At 39.5% G+C, this 6,985-nt stretch overlaps 1 pseudogene across 1 annotated transcript; it reads left to right on the plus strand.

Annotated features, from left to right (window-relative positions):
* Nucleotides 1-1,864: 1,864 nt before the first annotated feature.
* Nucleotides 1,865-3,426, plus strand: LOC114250727 (microvitellogenin pseudogene; annotated as a pseudogene). The gene is made up of 2 exons (XR_016324758.1): nt 1,865-2,088; nt 2,341-3,426. The product of XR_016324758.1 is annotated as a microvitellogenin pseudogene (transcript).
* The last annotated feature ends 3,559 nt before the right edge of the window (nt 3,427-6,985 follow it).

Here is a 6,985-nt window from a genome sequence, read left to right on the forward strand (position 1 = left end):
ACGAGCATCCATCCTTATTTATAAATGTGTAAAGAAGCAAAGTTATTATTACATTGTTCAAATTTCTATATAATTTATAAATATAAATCTGTACGTATGTACCTGTAAATATGTATATTGCGCGCGTGTGTGTGTGTGTGTGCGCGTGTGTATGTGCGTGTGTGTATATATTTCTATAATAGATAGGTACACAGTGTGCAATTAATTTCGAAGTTATTCTTGCCCATCTAATGGTTGTCTGGAAGAGATCACTCTTAGCGATAAAACCAAGAAAGAATGTTTCACAATATTTATTCATTTTGTGTACAATAAAGAATACTCTTTCACTGGTGGTAGGACCTCTCGGGAGTCCACACGGGTAGGTACCACCACCCCGCCTATTTCCGCCGTGAAGCAGTAATGCGTTTCGGTTCGAAGGGTGGAGTAGCCGTTGTAACTATACTGAGACCTTAGAACTTATATCTCGAGGTGGGTGGCGCATTTACGTTGTAGATGTCTATGGGCTCCAGTAACCACTTAACATCAGGTGGGCTGTGAGCTCGTCCATCCATCTAAGCAATAAAAAAAAACTCTCTCACTCTCTCTCTCTCTCATCAAACAAATATTTAAAAAAAAGCAATGATTTAATAAGAATTAAATGAAAAAGCAAAGAATTAATATGTATTTACAACTAGCTAGACGTCTATAAAATTTTCTAACCGAAAAAATATATGTGTATAAACCATTAGAATAGATAAAACCTTAAAAAACAACATTATTATTAAAAACGAAAGAAAAAATCTTGATATTGTATTGGTTTCACGGCAAAATTTTTAGTGACTACTTAACTTGCTTGAAAGTGAAGAAATACTCTCAAAATCCATTAATTTGTAACTCGCACTCGCACATACAATAATCGAGAGGCTCACTTCGGTAAAGCTATTCGATACATGAGACAGCAACATAAACAAACCTTCTCTCTCCCACAAAATGAGATTCATAAGCTTACCACTAGGTGGCACTGATACAACCTCACACAAATTAAACATATCATTAACATCGACTGAGTAATTAAAAAAACTCGCACTAAGCACAGGTACATTACCCATTACCCGACTAATTATAAATATCGTTAGAAAGCTTGGCATTTCAATTAAACGCCTTAAAAAAACCCTTGCGTGCTACCAATATAAAAGAAAAAAATATCGCTTCTCAAGATGAATAAACGTCCTGCAAATCGAGTAACTCGCACTCAGAGCTCCGCACGTTTCACCGTGAAGAGCGTACACTCGATGCGAGTCAATCGATTCCATTTTTGAAACTCGCACTAAGCCTACAGATCAGTGAAATCATGAGGCACTCATTATTCATATTTTTTTATTTTATTGATTTGACGCAAATGACTCAATGATGTTGGTAAGGTAACGTTAAACCATACCGCTAATTCCTGGGTAATTTGGCTCGGATCTGCTTCCATCATCTCTTTCTCTGTGAGAGTGTGTGGTCTTCCACGTGGTTCGTTCTTCAAATCAAAATTGCCATCACGAAAGCGTTTAAACCAAAATCGCACGGTGCGTTCATTAGCAGTCCCCTTTCCAAATGCAACATTGATATTGCGACCTGCTTCTGCAGCGTCAGTTCCGCATCGGAACTCGTATTCAAAAATTACTCGAATTTCAAGTATCCATGTCTCTTTTCTTAGTCGAATAAAAAAAACAACTGGAAATTGATAATTGAATGTTGCACATTTTTTAAAAAATAACCTCATCGGTACCACTTGAAAAAGTTTCACTTAAAAATCTCGAATCATGAAGGTTTTATGTCAATTCCGAAGTACCTGTTACAATAAAACGGCAGTTTCATGCTTTAACCGCTATTAAATAAGTTATTCATATTCTTCAGTTAATCATTGAAAATAATCAGTCATAGAATCATTAGTCTGATAACTGCTACGTAAAAACATGAAGAAAAATAAGCGTTATACAATAAAATTATTATGATGCCATTTGACATTTTATGATAACATCCTATTATCGTAGGATATAAAAGCACAAAGTTGTTTTGGAATTCGCATAGTAGGACCTTAATGGTACATGTGAGTTGAGTGAGGTGAGTGTTATTCTTGAATGTTATAAAACTAATTCATTTTTAACATCAACAATTTCAAACATTTTCGGTTTTTTATCAAGATTATTTATTACCATAGATACATATTACGTATATTGCCGAGATAGTAAAATAGAGAAGTTAATCTTTAAAGACAAAACCATTAGTCGATCCAATTTAAATTTTCATGTTAAAATAATAATAAATTTTTATATATAATTATTTCAGCTCACACTGTTTTTTTTTTTGTTGCAGGCAAGATGGCGTTCAAGCATTTAGCAGTGTTGTTGACGTGCATACTGGCCGCTGCAGCCAATGCCGTCCCCGGCGCAGTTGAAAGCACAACGATCCCAAGCGTTGACAGCTCTACCAATGAACTTCCTGAATCCCTGACGACCCCAAGCGCTGACAACTCTACCATTGAACAGTCTGAGCCCCAGTTTTCTTCAACCTATCGAATGGTCCATGACCTCTACAATCTCGTTGCTTACGAAAGCTACGACCTAGCGGCTTCCCGAGCCTTAGACCTTATGCGTAATAATCGACCCGATGTCATTAAATCAGCTGTCGACTTGTTAATTGAACACAAAAGAACATTTATTGCCCCTTTCGCATACAAACTGGGGGCTGCTGGAGGCGAAGATATTGTAAGGTCCCAGTTTCCCACGGCGTACAAAATGGTACTAAAGGATAATTTTTTTAAATTAATCAACTACCAGGATCGTTGTTCCTTTGAGTTAGGTCCAACTCCAGACTTTGCCAATGACAAAAGGCTCTACGGCAACAACGATCATCCGCATAGCCAGAATTACCATTGGAAGCTCGAGGCCGTCGAGGACGGTGGCAAGATTTATTTCAAGATACGTCACCGCCTAGAACATAGGTACTTGAAGCTGGGCAACTCCATGGACCGCGACGGCGACTATCAAGCGTATGCTTCTGCAAACTCAGACACGAACAGGCATCTGTGGTTGTTCCAGCCTGTGATGTACAACGGGGAACTCTTGTTCTTCGTTATCAATCGTGCGCATTACCAAGCGCTGAAGCTCGGCCGAGGCGTATATCACGGTAATCGCAACCTTTTCGGTCAAGGTGGAAACTTTGCCGACCACCCTGAACTTTACGGCTGGACCATCAAAGCTTTCGGAGACAGTTCCAATTTTGTAATTATCAGGGACTAGAAATCCACATTCGAAATTAATAAGTATGTTTGTTGAAATTTTTACATTCAATCACAACACATCTGTTTGTCTATTTCTATATAAAACCACATACCTACTACTATACTACATATCTTTTCGTTTGCCTCTTTATTAGAAAATTAAATAAATTCATATGAAATAGATTTTTTGTTTGTTTCAAACTTTTTTTGTTCGACCTAGCCTAATAAGAGGCTATTCCAACTTCAGCTCACGGGCTCGACCTGAGAGACTTGCTAACACTAGTCCTAGCAAGAGCAGATTCAGTTCAGCTTCGCTGAATCTACTACCGTTGAACCTACTATCACGGTGCTCCGACGGTTATCCTCCAAAAACGGGATTGCATGACACGGAGAGAGTTAAATGTGTGTACGGGCCGCGTGAGCGAACACTACACTTGGATAGGTCATTACGGAACGTATGCAAGTTTTGTAGAATGACACCTTGCAGATCATGGGGAAGAGTCGATCGAGTAGGCTCGGTGGCGTACTGACTTAATGTGGGGACCGAATGTCATTCTTCTGTCAAGAGTGACGCCTAAGTACTTAGCCTTGGCAGCAGGGCCTAAGTACTTAGCCTATGCAGCAGAGCCGGATTTCGACTTAATGCCGCCGAATTTACCTAAACTTATGGTTAATATATTTTATTACTGGTTTATTACTGGTGGTAGGACCTCTTGTGAGTCCGCGCTTGTGGGTACCACCGCCCTGCCTATTTCTGCCGTGAAGCAGTAATGCGTTTCGGTTTGAAGGGTGGGGCAGCCGTTGTAACTATACTGAGACCTTAGAACTTATATCTCAAGGTGGGTGGCGCATTTACGTTGTGGATGTCTATGGGCTCCAGTAACCACTTAACACCAGGTGGGCTGTGAGCTCGTCCACCAATCTAAGCAATAAAAAAAATATTCAAAATTAAAATAACTAATTTATTGCAGAAACTTTATCATATGTTATATATTCCAAAATATTTGTTTTTTTTTCTGACAATTATAAATTTTGTAATATGGGTGACTCATAATTATATTACCTAAAAAAACGAATTAAATTTCTTTAATTCCAGAAAATGGAAAAATCGATTATTATTTTGATTATTAATATTTGCCAAGTGCCAAAATTATAATTCACCGTATCATCGGCGAAGAGGGCTAGCTGATTCACCGGCGACCTGGGTATTCTCATACCTTTAAACGAGCAATTCTTGTATATTAATATATATATTTATATAATCTGAATCTCGGAAACGGCTACAACGATTTTCATAAAACTTAGTATACAGGGGATTTCGGGGGCGATAAATCGATCTAGCTACGATTTATTTTCAGAAAATGTTGTTTTATTTGTGTTTTCAATAATCAACTCTTCCCGACATCTATTGGCGAATAAAAATACTATTTTTCTTGATTGAGGGCAACTAACCGCTTTAAAGACACAACAAGATGGCGTTATCAAAAAAACACTGCCGTCATCTAGTGTCGTTAATGTCATTGTATAAGCTGAAAAGTAGCGGAGAGGAAGTGGAGCCTTGTGGAACTCCGGCCGAGATCTGACAACTTCAACTACCTACTTCATCTTATTTCACTTCATACTATTTTTCATATAATAGAATATCAGAAATAACATAAAATAAATATAAATTTAGTGAGGATGATAACTCAACTCATCTGCGAGACTTGATTCAAGCAAAATTTTCGCCGTTTCCTAAGTTCCTCAACATCGTCCACATAAACGCACAGAGTGTCCCTTCCCACTATCCCGATCTCTTATCCTCTTTCGATTCCAGTGTCGTCCATGCAGTCCTCATCTCTGAATCCTTTCTGAAACCTGCTCTTCCCTCTACTCAGTACTCTCTACCTGGGTATCGCTTATTACGCAACGACAGAATAGGGAAAGGAGGAGGTGGCGTAGCGATTTATCTTCGTTCTGATATTCCTTCTAAAGTTATTGATGCGTCCCCAGGTGAATTTACGCAGTCCGCAGAAAACCTATTTATTGAGATCTCCTTTCACCATACTAAGCTTCTTCTAGGCGTTCTTTATAGCCCCTCTTCTCATGTTGACTATTTCTCTTCTTTCGAATTCAAACTTGAATCTCTTTCCCCCCTTTATGATCATACAATAATTCTTGGTGATTTTAACACCTGCCTTCTGAAATCTGACAGCCGTGCTGAGAAACTTCGTGCGGTAGTTACTTCTCTCAATTTAAATATCCTCCCTCTTGCAGCTACACACCGTGCACCTCAATATCAAGACCACTCCCTTCTGGATTTAATTATTGTTTCTGAATCCAACATGGTTGCTACGCACGGACAACTATCGGCTCCTTTTTCCTATCATGATTTAATTTATCTCTCCTACAAGATTCGTCCTCCTAAGCCCAAACCCAAATACCTTTTCCTTCGTAGCTTCAAGGGTATAGGCGTGGAGCGATTGCGGGCTGACGCGAGGAATGTTGACTGGTCGACTGTCTTCAGCTCTGACACGGTTGATGACATGGTTCTTTCTTTCAATAAAAATATCTCGCTTCTTTATGATAACCATGCTCCCATCAGACGTGTCAGAGTTAAACAGTTACCCTCGCCTTGGTTATCCGACTCAATTAAGCGGATGATGGCCAGGAGAGATAAGGCTAAACGCAGATACAGAAAGCTCCCAACGGAAGACAATCTTATAACTTACAAGAAACTTCGTAATCGTTGCAATCGGATGTGTAGAGATGCCAAAAGACGCCATATTCATAGCTCCCTAGAAGGTCTGAACACATGCCAAATCTGGAAATTCCTTAATTCACTAGGCATTGGCAAACACTGAAACGAAACTTCCTTTACTATTAACCTCGACGCTTTAAATAAGCATTTCTCTCAAGCTCCCATTATTCTTAATGACAGTACTAAGTCATCTACACTTTTACAACTTTCCAAAAGGCCTTTACCCATGTGCACTCCTTTTACTTTCACTCCGGTTACAGAGTGTGACGTTAAGAGATCCATCCTTTCTATTTCCACTAGGGCTGTGGGTGAGGATGGGATTCACCTTCAGATGATCCTCCTGCTTGTGGATGAGCTTATCCCTATCATTACATATATTCTTAACTTCTCTCTCCTAAAAGGCTCATTCCCAAGTAGCTGGAGAAAGGCTCATGTTCTCCCACTTCCTAAGGTCCCTAATCCTTCCTCTTTTTCTCAGTTTCGTCCAATCTCAATACTTCCCATTCTCTCAAGTCTTGGAGGGTTTAGTCCAAAGACAGCTCACTGTCTTTCTTAATAAAAACAATCTCCTCAACTCTTTTCAGTCTGGTTTCCGCCAAGGCCACAGCACGGTCACTGCATTGCTCAAGGTCACCGACGACATTCGCCACGCGATTGATGTGGGGCAGCTAACCGTGTTGACCTTATTGGACTTCAGCAGTGCTTTTAACTCAGTAGACTTTGACATCCTTCTAAGTATCCTTGGATCTCTTAATGTATCTCCACTTGCTCTAACCTGGTTTGAATCTTATCTTCGGGGACGCTCGCAATGTGTCCGCTCTGATGATGCTACATCGAAATGGTGTGATTTAACTGTGGGTGTACCTCAAGGTGGCGTACTATCTCCTCTGCTTTTCTCTATTTTTATTAACGAAATCACCCAGGTGCTGACTTCTCACTACCATCTCTACGCTGACGATTTGCAGATTTATAGACATTTTAAAGCTGATGATGTTGCT

The sequence above is a fragment of the Bombyx mandarina genome, chromosome 20 (genome assembly GCF_030267445.1).
Source record: "Bombyx mandarina strain Sakado chromosome 20, ASM3026744v2".
NCBI classification, from domain to species: Eukaryota; Metazoa; Arthropoda; class Insecta; order Lepidoptera; family Bombycidae; genus Bombyx; species Bombyx mandarina.